Genomic DNA, 19748 nt, shown 5'->3' with positions numbered 1-19748 from the left:
TTCTATTTTTAGATTCTATAATGAAGGTCTTGGTAGAGATTTCTCCTGTTAACTACTGATTTAAATTTATCACTGAACTTGTAATAAGTAATATCACAGGCGCTAGTGACCACCCAGTAGTCATAATTTACTCAAACAGGCAGCTTTGTGATAACCTTTGCTTAAGGAGGGCAAAGATGTAATGGACTCTTTAAAAAGTCTTTAGTCATAATCTGCCAAGAGTTCAACCAAAATAAACTTGGATGTGCTTTAGCTGTAGTTTTCCTTGAGACTATCAAAGAGGTGTGTGCTAGTTCTATTGGAAGTCTGAGTAAATATTTGCTCTGAAGAATGTATCAAATAAATGTTATAATCTAAAGGACTTTTGCTTAGCATGAGACAAATAAATGTTCATTTGTCCTCCACTGATATATGCTGAGCAGAATATATAAAATTCAAGAAAATTTTCTATCCTGGAAACATTTTTTAGGAATTAAATTATGGAATTTTCGACAAATGTTTAAGGTTTTCTTCTGTTCTTTGCTCCTAAGTGGATCTCCTCAACCTATTTCTGAGCATCCTTTCATTAAGGGCTTCTGTTCTGCTGTGTGTAACTTGGGGAATTCGGCTGGCTGGCTCAGACATTCACACACATCAGTGCTTTCAGGTGCCCCATTTTCCAAGGACAGACAGGTGCCAAATAATTCTGAGGGTGCAATTTTCTGATGCTAGCTGCTGTTCATCCAGAGGAATTTTGAAAGACATCCATCATATTCAGTTATGGCAAGGTGTTGTGGTGAGCACTTTATATGAAAAAAAACTTAGATTCAGGGTTAGAAATTTAAATTCAGGGTTAGAAAATTTAGATTCAGGGTTAAAACTTAGATTCAAGGGCTGGATAGATTGGCTCATGGAGAATGAGGGACTTTGTAAAGTAGAACATTTGCTACGAGGATTTTGATTTAATAGCATAAGGAGCATTTTAAATTTAATTGATTGGGGTGTTCCTTAGAAATCTAGCTTTTAAACTCTGTTATCATAAGACATGTATAAAGTTTGTTAGAAACGCACAATTGTTGACAGGAAAAAAGTTGTCTGCTTCATGTTGGTTATAAGAATATTAGATATTTAATACAGAGAAGTTGGTGGTGTGGTATCTCTGGCCCATAGCTGAGGGCTTCTATCTGGTAGATTTATCATCATAGAATGGCCTGAATTGGAAGAGACCCTAAAGATCTAGTTCTAATGCCGCTGTCATGGGCAGGGACACCTTTCACTAAACCAGGTTGCTCAGAGCCCCTGAGCAAGTGTTCAACCTGTCTTGAACATTTCCAGGGATGGGAAATTCACAGCTTCTCTGGACAACCAGTTTCAGTGCCTCACCACCCTCACAGTAAATAATTTCTTCCTAATATCTAATTTAAACCTACTCTCCTTCAGCTTGAAGCCATTCCCCCTTATCCTGTCACTACAGGTTCTCGTAGTCTCCCTCCATCTTTCATGTAGGTTCCCTTTAGGTGCTGGAAGGCTGCCATAAGGTCTCCCACAGCCTTCTCTTCCCCAGGTTGAACAGCCCCAGCTCTGTCAGCCTGTCCTCATAGGAGAGATGCTCCATTCCTCAAATCATCTTGGTGGCCCTTCTCTGGACTCATTCCGATAGGCTGATGTCCTTCCTGTGCTGGAGACCCCAGAGCTGTACACGGTGCTCCAGTTGGGGTGTCATGAGAGCAGAGCAGAGGGGCAGAATCCCCTGCCTTGATATACTGCCCACACTGCTTTTGATGCAGCCCAGGACACCATTGGCTTTCTGGGCTGCAATTGCACTTGCTGGGTCATGTCTAGCCTCTCATCCACCAGCACCCCCAAGTCTTTCTCATCAGGGCTGCTCTTGATCTGTTCATCTTCCAGCCTGTATTGATACTGAGGGTTGATTAATTACTTGAGTTAATATCCAAATTTACAAACTGATCAGAAGGAATGGACTGTGGTGTTTGCCCTTTAAGTAAAACGCTCACAAAACTCAGATGCTGGTTAAGAGCCCTTCCTGTCCCTTCCCTGAGCACAAGATAAGGTTAGCTCTTAGCTGGTTAATTTTGTTTGGCTTTACTGAGCTTTACAACATTGACATTTGTCAGTAAAATATGGAAATTTAAATTGTGTATTTATGAAAAATGACCTAGGGAATTTTGGTATATTTCCAACTCAGTTTTGAGTGTAAAGCAATAATTGAATTACAGATATTTCCATTTAAGAAGGAAATACAGAATTTTGTCTTCTGACATAAACTATTTGCAGGAGAAAAAGCTGGGGCTTGTATGAATTCCTGATTTTTTCACCTTCTGTCCTTGTCTTTAGGAAGGCAGATACTGACTAATTACAGTCCCAAGCAAAAATGTCACTTTAAAGAGATTTAAAAATGTCAGTTGGGCCAGGATGTACATTCAGATATCTCAGAGTAGGAATATCCACTACAGCCCCCTTATGGTTAGGCTGGGATTCAGATTCAACCATTCATACCCATAGACCTACAGCAGGTGGAGGTTCCCTATGCCATCACCCTGTTTCCAGCACCTGCCAGAGGAGAACAGGAAACCCCTCAGGTTTTGTATCTTCTGGATGCCTCAAGCATCTTGGATGGTACTAGACATCACTGTGTGGTAGATACAGCTGGTGACATGCAGGGATTTAATGTCCTAAGATGGACACGCGTCCCATGCCATGGGCTGATCCGACCTCCATCATCCACGAGGAGCCAAAACCCTTCAGTCATGCACAGGCACATCTACATTGTCTTCACCTGCACTGAGCCTCACCCTGGCTTTCTCCTCCAGAAACTCAGGGTACTGTCTAGTTTTGGTAACAAACAACTTCATGCTTCAGCCTTGGGAGTAGCTAAAGTGCAGCTACGGTTTCCTTTAAACATAGCTTTGAAATTACAGGAAGCAACTTTTTTTTTTTTTATAATTAGTGAATTTATTTAAGTGAAATTGTATTTAATGTCACATTGTTGGCACAGGGCAAGAAAAAGGAGGAAAGGCTACTGTTAACACAGTCTGGTTTTATGCTGGCTGTGGAATTTGTGCTATTGCAAACCCTCTGAAGTGCTTTCTCAAAAGCTGGTGTAGAAGAGTCTCGCCAGGACAAGTGGCTTTTCATGCATTGTTTTATTGACTCATATTTGATGGATTCTCATGTGTATTTAAAGGCTGAATTCCAGTCTGTAGGGAATGACTCAAAAAGCATTTAATTTTGAACTGAATTGATTTGCAATTTCCAACAGAGGCATCTGCTGACCGGTTATGAGAGGGTCTTGGTTCTTGAGTACTACCTATTGTAATCTTGAGGCTTGCTTTATTTTGAGCTTCTGTGCTTATACTAGATCTTTTATTATAGATAAATAAAATGAAATATAAATTATCTTCAAAAACAATGCCAGTTATTTAAAAAATCCCACCCAAATATGAAAACATTTAAAACCTCACTCACTTTCATGAATCACAGTCTAACAAAAGATTCTGTCTTGTCTGTATTTTCATTGTCTTTCTTAATTGAAAAAATTACCCCCTTGTTTTACTAGTAGAAGAAAATGGATCATATTCCCACTACTTTATTTGTCACACAAAAAACAAAACCCCAAACATCTTGAAGGCAAGTAGTTGCACCAGAGAAAAAGACATGAACTCTGGAGTTGTTAAAAATGGGACACAGTCAAGTGGATATTTTCAAAGGAAATAATTGAAGGCATGGCTTTATGAGTTGTACAAGCCACATGAACAAGAAACCTTGTTTCTAATTTCACATCAACAAGAAGCGTTGTTCATGTGAATTATTATTATTATTTTTGAATTATTATTAGTAGTAATATTTGTGAATTAAAACTAAATTCATGAAGACTTAGTAATAATTCTAAACACAGAGGAACTCGCACTTTAAATCTCCATCCATTTTATTTGTTTATTGAAGTGGGTTTTTTTTAAAATACAGTCCTACAGTTTTCAGAATGTCAAAGTGAGAAGCTGTCAATCTAATTAGAGCAGTGATGGCATTCAAGAAAGCAAAAACTGATAGCATAGTAGGAAGATATAAGTAATTTAAAAATTATTCTAATCAAGGCAAAATAGCTTAGAGTCTTCATAAGCAGATTTTGTATTTTTTGTGCCCTGAAGACAAATAATAAATCTGAAGCATTTCAGGAAACCAATGTAATGAAATGACCTTTTATGAAAAACAGGAGGGGTTGGGAAGAAAATATATGACCATACTGCAGCTAGATTTTTATTAAAGCACTGCTTCATTACTTCATAAGCAAAAAGAAAAGATACCTGCAGCAGCATTTATTTAAACAAGTCAGACAACATTAAGTTGAACTACTGTTAATAAATACTAACTTGACTTTGTGGCAGAAGCAGTGATTCCTACTCACATAAAGTACAAGAGAAACAGTGAATACTCATCTGATATCCAGGTAATACTTATTTTTGGCAGCATGATCTAAATACTACCTATTTGTATAGGCACATTGGTGCAAATTTGCTTCACTATGTCATTTTCAGTGTAATTTGAGCGTTGCTTTGGAAAAATAAATGAATGATTATGGAGATGGTCCTGTGCAGGGTTAAGAGCTCAACTAGATGATCCCCGTGGGTCCCTTCCAACACAGCATATTTTGTGATTCTGTGATTAGTACAAGTTTTTTAAAATGGATGTCTGACATCAGGAGAAAGCCTGGAAACTGTAAGCAGATTTAATTTTCTTCCCGTTAAGAGAAGATAAATTATCAAGTTATCAACCTCAGGGCTTGATCACAGTTTAAGCTTGAGGGTATTTTCAGCAGGCTCTGCAGTTTGGGGAGGTTTGGCCCATTTTGACACCTGACCTCTGTCATGCCAGTGAACCATCCCCAGGAGGGAACCTTTCAGTTTGGCTCTGGTCCCTGGTGCTGCAGAAGCCACAACAATCGTGCTGCATCTTGAATGTCTGTGGATTTAAGCTCCATCTTAAAGCTGGTTATAGTGATTTATCTCCTAAATTCCTATTGCAAAATTATTTCAATGCTTCATTTGCCTAGTGATTAAAAAACATCTAAATTAGAGTAAATTTATTCAAGTTCAGCTTAAACCCTTTGTTCTTATAATATGGTTGTCCTTTGGCTTAAACAGCTCCTTAACAACCCCGTGATATTTAGTGATAGCAGTCATCCTCTCTCTAAACAGGACAAGCTCTTTCTGTCTCCTTTTGTGACACATTTTACATTCTTCTCGTCATCCTAGTAGTCCTTCTCTGCAGCTGCTCCAGCCCAAGTTAATCTTTTTTGAACACAAGCGTTCATAATTACACACAATAATTGAAGTGATGTCTTAGCAATACTTTACCAGCACTGTACTAATACTTCCCCCATCGTTACTAGAAATAATTGAGCTGATATATTTTAGGGCAGTGTTTGCCTTTTTTCAAATTGGTAGCTCATTGTCAAACATTGACCAATGTGGAATGAGCTTTCTCCTCCTCAGTCATTTCTAGCTTATAGCTGAAAATATTCTTGTTATTATCTAAAGTGCACGACCTTACATATTCTACAAGAAGTAAAGAATCCCTTTTGTATACTTCTTTTCCCAATTAATCCTACTCTGTTTAAAAATGTGCTTAATTTCTAATTTTGATGCGTGTCCTTTGAGCTTCCTGGAGCTGTTTCTTGCTGTGTCTTAAGTGATGTGTCTTATAGTTCTGTACTCGGAATATTTTCTTTATATTAGGATAACTTATCTTACTGAAACCAAGTCGCTTATTAATTTCAGAAGAAAGAAGCTATAACCTATAGAGGTTGACTATAGGTCAACCTATATAACCTGAGTTTTTGATGTAAAGAATCATTTCTATATCTAAGTAAAAGTATAAGGTGTATTAGGGTTTTTTTTCTAGACTTTGGCAATTTTCAGCTTCCTTCTAAAAATGTGAACTGCATGTGAACCCCAGAAATATGTATTCTAGTAGGCTTAGTTTATAGAATCATACAATGGTTTGAGTTGGAAGGGACCCTAAAGACCATCTAGATCCAAACACCCAGCCACAGGCAGGGACATCTTCCACTAGACCAGATTGCTCAAAACCCCATCCATCCTGGCCTTGAACCCTTCCAGGGATGGGACATCCACATCTTCTCTGGGAAACCTGTTAGAGTGTCTCAAATCTAATCTAAATGTGCTCTGTGTCAGTTTGAAGCCATTCCCCCCTGTCCTATCACTACCTGTCCTCATAAAAAATTCCTCTCCATCTCATTTGTAGGCCCCCTTTAGGTACTGGAAGGTCTCCCTGGAGCCTCTTCTCCAGAATGAACAATCCCAGCTGTGTTCCATTTCTCTAATTAATAACTTTTGCAGCTTTCTCTGGACTCCAGCAGATCCATATTGTTCTTTTATTGGGAGCCCCATAGCTGGACACAGTAGTCCAGGTGTTGTCTCACCAGAGTAGAGCAGAGGGGCAGAATCACCTCCCTCAGCCTACTGGACAAGTTTCTTTTGATGCAGCCCAGCACCCAGTCACTTTTCTGGGCTGCGAGCATACACTGCAGAGTCATGTTAAGATGCTCATCCACCGGCACCCCAAAGTCTTTCTCCTCAAGGGTGCTCTCAATCCATTCATTCTCTATCCAGTCTGTATTTGTGCTTGGGAATGCCTTGATGCAGGTGCAGGGCCTTGCACTTGAGTTTGCTGAACTTCATGAACATCTTCATCTGCCAGTTTTCTCAGGACCTGTGGATATGTCTCGTCAGGTCCTATGGACTTGTGCACCTTCAAGTTCCTTAGATGGTCTCTAATGGGACTTTCTCTCTCTGCCGCTGAGGTGATGTGGCTGGTGAACTTACTAGTGAAGAACAAGGCTGTGGCACCGGTCTTGTAACCACATGTTGATTCACCAGAGTGACAGACAATTTCAGGTTGGCAAATGGGTGCCTCTGTACCTCTCTGGAGAGTCACCTGCTACTATCACCTGCCACCTTTTCTTACTTGCACTGGTTGTTACACAGGGAGCACGTGGGGCCTCTTGACTCGCTTTCAGCATCTCTCCTGATGTGCTGAATCTTTCTTCTTCAGTGCTACAGAACTGCAGTGAAGTGGTTCTTCAAGGGCACCTCAGGCTTCAGGTGAAGTCTCTTCCCCCTGCAGGTCCTTGCTTTGCAAGCTTCCCTGACCCTAGAGGTCTGGGGGTGGGGTCTGTTTTCTTTTGCTCTTTTTTTTTTTAGGTAGGCTCAGTTTACCAAATGCTCTGTTTACCATATTCCATGTGACTAACCTGAATCACAATTTGTTCCCAGCTGGCCAATGTTTATATCATTAGAAAGTGTCACAGTTGATGATTTCAGACCTTCCAGATTTCTGATGAAAACGCTAACATTTCATGACAATACTCATGAAAGTGCTGTTTAATGATGATTTATAAGGGACAGCTGGCCTAAGTGAGTCAAGCACTTAATGCCATAAATGTATGTTTTGTTATTGTTTGGGACCACTTTTGCATATAGGGATCTTGTATTTTTAAGTAAAGTGCCTCAGGAAAGGTTAAACTTCTGAAACTAAATGAATCAGAGTTTAAAATTAAAACAAAAAGTTTCAGAATATTCTGGATACAAAAGTATTATGTCAGTGAAAACAGATTCTATCATTTTTCTGCTCTGCTAATTAACAATGGAGAAGAGTAGTTATTATGTGAGATTCCGGCAGTTCAACAAGAATTCACTTGATTAATACATGCAGAATAATACATGCAGAATAATACATGATAGTAAAATACTGTTTTCCTCTGAGATCCCATTAAAAATTTGATCAAAGTTTAATTACAACATAGGCCAGTTATGTTTAGATGACACTGAAAACAACAATGCCCTTCAAATAATGGGAATGAAACAAAGGGAATCAACAATTGTCATCAGCCAAACTGGAATTCTGCAGATTTCAGCCAAATGGCTGAACAATATAGAGAAAAGTGCTCTTTTGGTTATGGCACATTGCAATGAAGGAATATTTTTCATTCTTTGTGGGTCATTTTAATTCCAGAAGTCACTTAAGGACTTGACAGGATTTTACAGAAGCCCTTGGATTTTGTGAGCCTATCATTCTGAGAAGATTGATGACAGAAAAAACCCTGACTGCTTATGCTGGATTTCACAAACCCTGGTGGTTTGCCTTGGAATTAGCTGCTTGATACTTTCTTAGGTCCACTTTTTCTCAAGAAGGAAGGTGAAATAGCTCTGTTCTGCAGTCCTTCATTAAGACTGTCATTTGAGAGCTACTTGAGGAAGAAGATTGAAGGGATGACTTATAGAGAAAATCTGAACAGGCATATTTGAGGACTACAGAAAGTGTGGAAGCAGGTAGTGTAGAAAGATTGGGACAGTGGAGAGAAGGGGAAGAAAGTTTGCTGAAGCAATTAGACTGAGGGAGAAATAGGCATAAAAACAGAGGAACTAGCTGTTCAAATGAAGCTGCTTAAATTAAACTGTAAAAAATTAACCCAAGAACTCAGATGTTGGGTTTGGGGGAGGTAGAACTAACGGTTTGTTACAAAATGCATCAAAGTTTGTAAGTCAGCGTTCAATTTATGGTCAACATTCCTGGAATGTACTGCAATATGTGGCATAGCTCGTTTTTTGAATGAATGTGTCACAATCCTGATCACACTGATGATCCTTCAGAAGGGAGCAAATAATAGGATGTTCTTTCTTTGAGCAGTTATAAGGAAGAACCGCATGACCACATGTATCATAGCTCAGTAAAGCTCCATGGGAAAAGCATAAGCCTCAAAGCAGAAGTACTGCTATTCTTGCTTAGACCATCTGACCAAAGAAAGGCTTTCATTCAGGAAATATCATCTGGACAGAAATCTCAGAAGTTCTAAAATAAGGTTTTCTATGATATATCGGATTTTAAGATGTATTTTATGCACAAAAAACTGTGTAGTGGTGGAACAACAGGAGCTCCAGGAAGGAAGCTGTGATCAAACTGGTATATTTTCTGGCAGAGGTCCAATTCTAACAGGATAAAGTTATCTTATACTGTACTAGCTGATTCATTTTCCTTGTAAGAAGACCTATACTGATATGAAGGATACTTATATCTACAACCATACTTGTAGAGATGTAACTGTTTAACTACTTCTTTCTTGTCCAGATGCTGAGACATTTCAGGCTCAGCTTTGAATAAAGTCCTGCATCACATAAAACAATCCACTTCAGCAGCAGAGATTTGTTTGTTTCATGAAGTATTTGTCTTGAGGATTATTTTCAACTTTGCTATACTGATCATTTTCTACCTTCACAATTTCAAAGCACACCAGACAGCACCAAAACCAACCTGCCTCACCCAGTGCTGCTCAGAGATCTACCAATACAGGCTCCTAGGGAAGTGGTCACAGCCCAAACACTTCAAAAAGCGTTTGGACAGTGCTCTCAGGCATGTGGTGTGACTCTTGGGGGTGGTCCTGTGCAGGGCTAAGAGTTGGACTCATTGATCCTTCTGGGTCCCTTCCAACTTGGCATATTCTGTGATTCTGTGACCTCTCTTCAATTCAGCATTTTTGTTGTTCCTAACGTTCTTCTTTGACAAGTTTTTCAGTAAATCTTACTTTTTTTCCTACTTCAAAAGTAAATTAAATTTACTGGGGTAGCTATCCCTAATGGTTTGTTTCTCCTAAAATAATCCATCCAATTATGTGTCTCCAAAAATCGCCATTTGCACAAAGTGAGTGGAATTAGTTAGAAAAAGATTTAAATTTTCTGAATGCTACATCCGCTGTGAATGTTGGGAATTTTTTTTTTTTTGATAGTACAAAAAAAAGTGCCTGATAACAAGAAGATTTCTTTCCTTAATTTTCATGGAAATAGCTATATTATAGGGCTAGCTAAAGGGACTCATAATCTTTTTGTTGCATATGTTATTTTTCTGTGCTCCATAATCCTTATTATCAAGGAATGCTTGAAATTTTTGTACATCTGAAGGGGTCACAAGTTATAGGTAGCCTTCTGTGGAGCCCATCACAGGCGCCTATCTCTCCATGCTGTTTTCAAAAGGAATGTAATCATTTGCTGTGTGAGGACTGACTCATTAAGCATCTAAAGTACAGGTTCAAGTGGTCTGGACCATACCTGTGGGAGTTATCAGGGGTAGTAACTCCTCAGATGTTTACTCAGTTTTTATAAAAGTTTTACAACTTTATATATTCTTATCAGTAGTTAACTTAAACAGCTGAAAGCTAATTTAGAGCTGCTCACAGAAGTCTAATTATTCAGAGAAGTGATTTCAGCATAACCAAACAACTATCTTAAGATAGCTAGTTTAAGTGATATCAATTGCTGATATGAGTTTGACAGATTTGAGCTTGTCACATAGTGTGAAGGTCTATGTATTTCTGTGTGATAAAATGCTTTTTGTGTGTGATAAAATGCTTTACTTCCTTAATTTACTATTTTAAAGAATCTCTTAAATGTATCACTTAAGCAGGAACAAGGGAAAAAGAAGCATTCAAAAGTTGGAAGATCAAATTGATGGTTTTTGTCTTTTCATCATTATTTATGCCTCTATGGGTATTTATTTTAAGCTTAGACGTAATTTCCAAAGAGCTATCTGTACTTTGCACCACACTGCATAGAGCTGTATGTATCACCCTAAAAAAATAGTACCCCCATACATACTATATACAAAGTATTGGCAACCCTTGATCTTTTGATGTGTTGCCAGGACAACCTGCAGCTCCAGTTGTGCAATGCTGGTATTTCAAAACATTTAAATGAAAAATTGATGGAAAACTGATTAGGGAACTTATTTCAAAGTGTAATATGGTGATTCATTGAGATAAATGGCAAAATAAAGATCAGGGAGTGTTATAAGTGTGGAGTACGTAGATCCGTTATAGCCACAATCAGTGATCGCAGATGTTCTACCATGACTATTTTCTGGGAAAGCAGGACACAGGCATTTCCCACCCCTGCATATCTTTGCTCACTTGTGGATGTGGAGCACCTTCCCCAGGTGGCCACCATGGTGCTGTGTTCAGCCTCCCTCTGGAACAGCCATGTCACCATTTGGATTCACTCATATGACATAGCTTCAATCTACCCAAGAAGCAGTTTAATCAATACAGTATCCTTTCTCAATGGTGATTTGGGATTGCATTAAATAGTTCTCTGTTAGTCAGCTTTAGACTCCCCTATTCATCCAGATCAAACTGTCTGGCATGTTTGGCCCATACCTGAAGATCAATTGAAAACTCCCTAATCTACTCAGATTTGGCAAGCATTTGTTTACCAGAAATAAGCCTGTTATATATTAGTTTATCAATGAGCAACAAGATTCAGAAGCACTAACTCCATTCATAAATCAATAGATACCTTCCAAGAGAAACATCAGTGTCAGATTAGAGAATGTGGACATGTCGGGAAGGGCTGATTTTTGTAAGAGCTAATATTACAGTGTGAGACAGCAAAGTTACAGCTGCAAAGTATCTGGAAGTCCCTGAAGAAAACACCTCAAATAGCATACATGGCAGGGCTTAGAATAATGTAGATTAGGAAATCTGCTTATTTCCTGAACTGCTGATCTGCCTTGAACAAGAAAAAATGTATTTGAGACCTTGAGATGGAAAGTTAAATGTCTCCCTTTGTGACACACACACTGTTTTCATTATTGCAAAACAATAATGAAGGGGGAAACTTCACAGTAGGACTGCAGCTCTTCAAGGTATTTTTCTTGTTAGGGGCAGATTAGCACGTCAAAAAGCAGAGCCATGTTTTATCTATGTATTTTTAGCCTTCTCTTTACACATTCATGGGACTGCTGCTCTCCAGTGTAAGTCCCTCGAGTCCTACTTTGACTCAGTGTATTTTTAAAATCCTTTTTAAACCACAGTAACATTCTGGAACATTTATCCTTCTACTGTCACACTGGGGGGTGACAGCTGGGAAAGGATGGCTTTCAGCTAAGTTTTCCTTCATGGAACTGAAGCAAGGAAGTTTGAAGATTAAATTCAAACATCTAGTTCAAAGACCTGCAACAGCAGCACCTGGGATGCTCTGTTCACATTCATCCCCCACATTTGGAGTCCAAATATTTTTCCCATTTCCATCCTAGATCCTGAAATGCAACCTCAGAGCTTACCTGTGGTGATTGGTTTGGTGTTTTCCTCATATTTTCCTGCCTCTGGATAAAGCTTTCTTCTTTCAACCATAGTTGATTTGGAAGTCATATATTAGAGGTCTCCTGCACCCTGTTTCTGTAGCACACTTAATTTTCACACACATTGTGATATTAGCTGCTGTCACGTGAACATGACTAGGCTTCAAATGTAAATATTGTTTTCTGGTTTAATTTTTTTTTCCCCATGAGAGCACAAAGGAGCCTGCAGCTCAATCAGGTCTCCTGAGCAGTGTGTGTGCCATTCTGGAGGGCACAGCCCTGCTGCTGTGCTGACCCAAAGGCAGCCTCATGGCAGCACTCCCAGAACTATATATTAAGGTCCTATATTGCACATGAAATGACTGCAGAAGATTAGCCTCTACCATTTAGTCATAAAGTGCTCTTCTGAGGACAAAGACTTCAATAACAGCAGTCTTTTTACCCAAAAGTTTCGATTGACATTAACTGATAGTTTACAAGAGGGTTGCTGTTCTTGGTAGCTTTCTTTTATTTGCCTTTCTTATATCTGATGCAGAACTGCTTTTGCATATTTAGGATTGTTGATGTTTTGTCCAGAAGTAAATTTCCGGCAAAGGAATGAAATGCAAAATTTCTTGTGATTCTCAATTGACTGTGTGTGTTGTCAGATGGAAATAAAAGTGCAGTGTTACAATTTTCTGTCTGTTGTATCTATGTCTTAATATATGTGGTATGGCTGGGGGCAATGCACCAGATTTTTTCTCATGGGTGATTTTTTCTGTCATTAGAGTTAAAAGTAGTAATTTGGGAATGAATTAGTAAAACAATTTGTTCTTCCTCTGACTTGTTGGCTGTGACTATTTCTGAGTATTTTGATGTGTAACGTGTTGCATTTAGGTTTTGTATCCTGAAAGTTTTGTTGCTGTTCATGTTTTCTAGCTTGCAGTACATTTTCTGAGGAGTTTTCTGCTTGTGGGTGCCAGTCTGCCTTCAGTGGGAAGAAATTCACCCTGATGACTATGCTGCTCTTCTCTTTAGTAATGCTCTTAACGTTATATTCGTTATATAACGTTGCTGATCAGTGGAGGAGAGGCAGCATGAAATTGCAAAGAGTGTGGGATCATTGCACTATCTAAGATAAACCAGGAGGCAAAGTAAATTATTGACCACTTTATAAGGGAAAGGGAACAACTGCCAGACTTCTTGTTTTGCCCTGTAGCAATCAAAAAAAGAGATGTTAAAGATGCATAGAAAAGGAATTTTTCTTTTTTTTCTTTTTTTTTTCTTTTCCCCCCCTTCCCCAACTCCAGCTTTCCTGAGCACCCGAATATCAAAACTTCTGCTTTTGTTTCCCCTGTACATTTTTCTGGTGACAGCGATGGTGACTTGATGGTCAGAGTATCATTACCTTGGGAGTCAATGAGGTGCTGATGGCTGACACTGGTCTCAGCCACAGTGGCTGTCACCTCTGGGCTCCCTCTATCCCACCATCCTGCTGTTGGTACATAGAACCTGAGGAGCACATGCTCTCCCTCTCAGGAATGCTTTAGTCCAGACCTAACACCTTTATACCACTGCCAGCAGTCGGGCCTCCTCCCAGATCTTTCTCCTACGCTATAAAAGTTGTAAATTTAATACATTTTTGGCTATGGATGAGGCAAATCTGGCAGGTTTTGTCCTGATACATCAGAATATCTGTGGAGCATACAGGTGGTGTACATGACTGTGCTTCCTTCAACCACTAATTTGATCCAGACAGAGATACCGATGGATTTTATCCAGCAGTGCTGAATTTCAGCATAGTTTCCAAAAAAATAACTCCTGGAGTTTGACAATTTCAGTTGAAATTCCTCTGTTCAACCCACAAATCCATTTTTCCAGCCCCACTTCTTCTTTACCTCTCCCAGCAACTTCATTGGTAATTCCTTTGCTTCCTTCAGTCCTTTGCAGAGGCTGAGCATGACCATCTTGCCCATTATGCAACTTTATTTACAGTTTTTATTTTTATAATTATGAATTATGTGGAATTTGTGAGTCTTTTCTCAACTCCCAGAAAGGCAAACCAGTGTTCCTGTGTCACCGATGTCAACTGCTAAAAAAATTGCAAACGTCTTCACTGCTGATGAAAGTGTTACAGACACTATAACTGGTGTTTACAAATGGCACATGTTCTAGTGGTTGGCCTTGTATAAATGCATGAAGATAAAGCCATAATCTTCATGCATAATCATTACCTCAGCTGGCTTTCCCCTCACAGATGCATAGCTCCTGCCTGCACACAGTCTTTCCTGAGCAGATAGGAAAGGCCTTTGTGAGACCTGCTTATCCCATAAGTCTCCCAGAGGCTGTGGGACTGGCCATGCCACAGGTCATTTAGTGTGCCAGCAAGGTGACATGGGGCTGTAGGAGACCTTACACAGTTCACCCTAATGCAGGCACTGCTGAGGTTGCTGTAAGCCCAACTCTGGGGAGAGGATCAGAAGACCTGTAGCGCCTCCAGGATTGGTCCTCTGAATGGAAATTGCCTCTTGTCTCCAGCTCTTTGGAGATGCTGCAGCTGATGCTGCTGAGGGACACACAGTGGCTTCTGTACACGTCATAGTTTAACCTCAGAATCCAGCTACAGTGAGCCACTTGCTCACTTCCCAGCCTCTCCCCACCCCCAGTGGGTTGAGATAATAACAGTTTACCAATTGAAATAATAATTACAATAATAGTAATTAAAATGAAAAAGAGAGAGAGAAATAAAATCCAAAGGGAAAAAAAAAAAAGCAAGTGGTGCTCAGTACCATTGCTCACCACTTGACTGATGCCCAGCCCATCCCTGAGCAGAAATTGGCAGCTCCTGACCCTCTCTCCTCAGTTTATGTACTGGTTTTCTATGGTATGGGATATCAGTTTGGCCAGTTTGGGTCAAGTGTTCTGGTCATGCTCCCTCCTGGCTTCTTGTGCACCCGCTCGCTGGCAGAGCATGAGACACTGAAAACGCCTTGGCATAAATGTCAACACTACTGAGAAACAACTTAACCACCAGTGAGTTATCAACGTTATTCTCGTACTGAATCCAAAGCACAGCACTCTCCCAGCTACTCGGAGGAAAATTACTCTATCCCAGTTGAAACCTGGACAACCCAATACATGGTTTCAAGCTGACTTTCACATCGTCTGAGATAAGGAACTGGGGAATAGAACAGGGCAACTTCCATAACGACATCACTCCAAAACAGGACGTCTGTAAATGGTAAATACTCCATCTGGAAGGATTTATAGGGAAGTCCCTCTGGTTTCATTATACAGTTATCCTTATTGATTGGTTTGACTGACTTAATTTGCCTTGGAGGAAACTATCAATTTTAAAGCATCCAAGTTCACCAATAATGTTGACAACTGAGATATAAAGAGTAATTAGGGACAGTGCAAGTGCAACAAAGATACCAGGCACTGAGTGCGTCCTTCAGTGACTGAGGCAGTGACAGCAATGTGGGCAAATGCAAAATACGGCTGCAGGGGAAAAATCAAAAGAGAGGAAATGCGTTACAAGGCAGACTGCTGCCAGAAACCATTAAGTTCATTTAAAATAAATTAAAGAGAGACTTAGGCTTTTGTAGGCAAAACCTTGAAGCCATTATCCTAATTAGTCATGCTAGGCTATAGAAGAACAAACAGGGTACCAGGAGGTGTTACCAGCACCAGTATAGCCAAGAAGGGGTGTTGTCGGTAGGCAAACCATTCAGCCCACACTCAGCAGTGTGTCATGATGTTTGGCTACTGGGCCATAGATTTAGGTTTGTGAAGTGGAAAGACTCAGAAAAATGCAATATTTTTGGGGAGTTGTACATATATGGATGAGACACTCACCAGCCAAATAGAGTAACAGTAAAAAACCCTCAGTAAGTAAACGCAAACTAGGGACAGCTGCTTTTCTTCAACAGAATAAACTCGAATATGTTGCTAAAATAGACCCATGAAAAGCTGGTACAGAATGAAGGTATCAGCCTAACATGTTTCTATAAAGCAAAGGTTGCTATTATAAAACATGCTGGGGCTGTTAGAAAAACATTTAAAATAGATTTTGGCTCAAGTCTTTGGAAATAGATTTTTTTCTTCTTCTTTATTTCAGCAACACAGTAGCTTATTAGCATTTTCTATTTATATTGCTTCTGGCCCCTGTTTACTGCTACTAAATCTACTTGCCTTGGAGAACTTAGTACCATGTTGATCTCTATGGAGCACTTAGAGTTCAGCTGTAAATTGTCCTCTCGTCCCTTCGGATAATGGCCACCCTGAAACCATCGACACACTGCAGACCCAGGTCTCACCACCCTCATCCCCCTGACTCATGCAGCCGTACCACACATTACACAAGAGGCTAATTCAGTGTTCTGGGGAATTATGCAAAAGAAGGGATATTCTTCTCCTTATGCTCCACAATTTCCATGTGTGTAACTCTTGTTAGGTTTAATGAGACCAGTACTCATAAATCCTTGAGATGAAATTATACTCCTAAGTAGGTTCTAACAAAAGGCTGCTCAAAAGTTTTGATTAACAATCCCTTTAAAGTAGAACATTAAAAGAGAGACTAAGCAAAAATATATCCTCTCTTTCAGAGCAAATTTTAAACAATCTGTACATGAGAACTTCATTCCTGCAAACCTGTGCTTCTAGTGAAGGTCTTGCTTCAGTAAATATTCAAAAACGTGTGCATAAAAAACCTAAAAGCCCTAAAGTGATCTGCTTCCTACCTGAATCTCAACTTGTTAATGTAATTCAAGTGTGAACTTGCAATAAATGGTTGTTTTCAGAACTATAAAAACCCCCACATTTAAATTTCACATACGGAGCAAAAGGTGAGTCACTTCAGCACAATGGTACCTTCCCAAGAATCAGATTGCTGTATTCAGGCTCTAGTTGTCTTCTAATTACAGAAGGAGTGATGGATTTTAGTGACAGCTTTTATTAAGATGTTATACATTTATCTGGTCTTTTTCTACTGTTCTTATTAGCATGTGGATGGTATTTTCCCCCAGCATTGCATATGCTGAAAGGATTTATTATCTAATAATGAAGCAGTAATAATAGTGAAATACATGATTTCAAGAAAGATAAAGGTAGTATATTTCTGGGTGAAAGAATATATCTGACAGTTGCTGGTCTTTCTTCATCCTGTTTAATAATTTACCAAACCACCCTGACCTTTAATTGATCACAAGGGCTACCAAGTGCTTTAGCAGTCTGTTACACTCTGTCAAATGAGATGTGTTTTTCCTGTGAAGCAAAATGAAATCAATCCCCCCAAAATCAATCAGCAACAATATATTTTAGCTAGGTGGGTGCAGTTCACTTAGGGCCATATTATCTATATTAGGGCCACATTTACTCACTTTGAAAGGAACTTGTATGGGTAATTTATTTATCTTTAGCTGGCTGCTTGCTTGGATAGAGACTGCATGAGCTCTCAGTTGTACATTTGTGTTCGCATTTTAGAAATTAGAGTTACCAGCTCCAGATATTTCTTTACTCCCAACAGTCCTTTTTAACACAGACTACTGATTTTTTTTTTTCTTAATCACGTTTAAAAGAACCAAAAAACAAACACAAACCCCACCACAGATAGCAGTTTGATTTTCTTCCTGCCACTAATTCTCCACAGAATTTTTAAGATTTACATTGCAGAGTCCTGATAGTGGTTCATAACAGTTTAAGGATATTTCTCAGATAACTAAAAATAAACCATTATTTCACTGGCTGTAGCATTTAGTGAAAACATGTATTTCATTTTACACATATTTACAGATCAAAAAGGTCCTTTAAATATCCGAAGAGACATAAGACAAAGGGAAGTCCCTGCCTCTGAAAATGTGGTCTGAAAGTGACAGCTTCAGCAGCTGTAAATAGCACCTTGTGTTTATATTCATTCAGATTTTAACCTAAAAAGGGCCTGCACTTAGCTTTCTGCAAGTTCAGGTCTTGCCAGCCATCTGTCCAACTCTGCCTCCAATTGCTTCTCAAGTGATGTGGAAAGGCATGTGGCTTTCCCTTAACTTGCAGGAGGACCTTGGTTCTGCAGTGGTACTGGAGACCTGTTCTTCAGGGACTTTACTAAAAAGCCAGGCAGGCTCCTTATCAGTAGCTACCAATCTGTGTCACTTCCTGCATCTGAGTAGTGTGGTTTTACAGGAGTCAGGAGAGTGGGGGACCTCTCTACATAAATAATCTTCAACTTCATAAGAGAGGATATGCTTTTGGGAAGAAGAGATTGAGGGCATAAGCTGTCTGCCAAACTGATTGTTTTAAAAGATAATTATTTAATTAAATATATGTAGTGTCTTCTAGCATCTTTCCATTTGGAAAAAACTGAACAGTCCTACATTTCCTCAAAGAACAAGTCCCTGGTGCTGCATGGGAAAAGCAAGTTGCAGGCTCTGTTTGGCCACTTCAGCATGGGATTCAGCATGGGAGGTGTCTTGGCCACAGTCCTGTTTGCATCACTCCCTGCTTTGTAATATCAGAACTGTGCTTAGCTTGTGGATTTGTGGAACACCCTTAAGGATGCTACAGCCTGGATGGAGAATGTAGGTCCCCAGCTCTGTTTCCTAAGGGAAAATATTGTTCCTAGGACTAGGTACCTAATTTTTACATAATGCAAAATCTAATTTGGAAGTGACTTAAATTTGTTATCTACTAATCAGGAGTGATTTCTTTCCTAAAGATCCCGGAGTGATTTCGTTACTTAGGGCTTTATGTTCTTGGTATTTCATCAATATTTTATGTTTGACATTTTGCTGTCACTTACACATGGCTTTGAAAATGGAAGCACGTAGCAGATAATCAGTTTAGAGGCAGCAAAACCAAAATGTAGTCATTCATTTTATACCTGTATTTAACATTAAACCTCTCCTTTAATATCATACTCAGTTCATGTAAGAAATAGGAAATGGTAGACTACCTACCCTCTGGTATAGTACCAGAAATTCAGTTGAGCCTTAGCCTCAGTGAAGGTTTTGCCAATCACCTTGACATGCAGCTCCCTGTGTAAAGTTCTGATTTAGAAAACTGTTTTCTAAGTAGGATATGTAAGGAGGATATGTTGTGTTGTAATACCAAACATTGTGTTGTTATTGTGTGTAAGTCAGGGCTATCACAGATACATATTTCTCAGACTTATAAAGCAGAAAATTATGTGGATCTTTCCGCATTTATCTGCACCATTAGATGCTTTCCAAGCTCTACCAGTAAAAAAGATCATCTTTTGGTTTCCAGGGACCTAAATAGTTCCTATCCTCTATAGTTCTCCCTTTTGGAGAATCTACACAACAAGGTGAAAGCAGTAATGAGTTCAGGAACTACACTTGCATTTGGCCATTTATGGACCACCTAACACAGCATTTTACATCTTGCTCACCTTCCTGTATGCTACCTTATAAAAGAGGCAAAATATTTCCCTGCATTAGCTGCTACACCCCTACAAGTGATTCTGATTATCAGTAAAAAATATTTTAACATGTAAAGATGGAAGCTATGTATTTCTCATCTGACTTTGCCTAAGATTTTCCATTCAGTAATTTTTATCTATTCCTGGATTTATTCTGTGTCTTGAAATTTACCCCCTCAGTTCTTCGATTCAG

General features: G+C 39.3%; 1 protein-coding gene across 3 annotated transcripts in view; it reads left to right on the top strand.

Annotated features, from left to right (window-relative positions):
- The window catches only part of RELN (reelin), a 281279-nt gene that overhangs the window by 57917 nt on the left and 203614 nt on the right, over positions 1-19748 (top strand). The window lies entirely within an intron of this gene.

Source organism: Empidonax traillii, unplaced genomic scaffold (assembly GCF_003031625.1).
Source record: "Empidonax traillii isolate 1590-97213 ecotype Southwest subspecies unplaced genomic scaffold, ASM303162v1 scaffold234:size820800, whole genome shotgun sequence".
Taxonomy (NCBI): Eukaryota; Metazoa; Chordata; class Aves; order Passeriformes; family Tyrannidae; genus Empidonax; species Empidonax traillii.
This window is presented reverse-complemented; position numbering and strand designations above follow the sequence as displayed.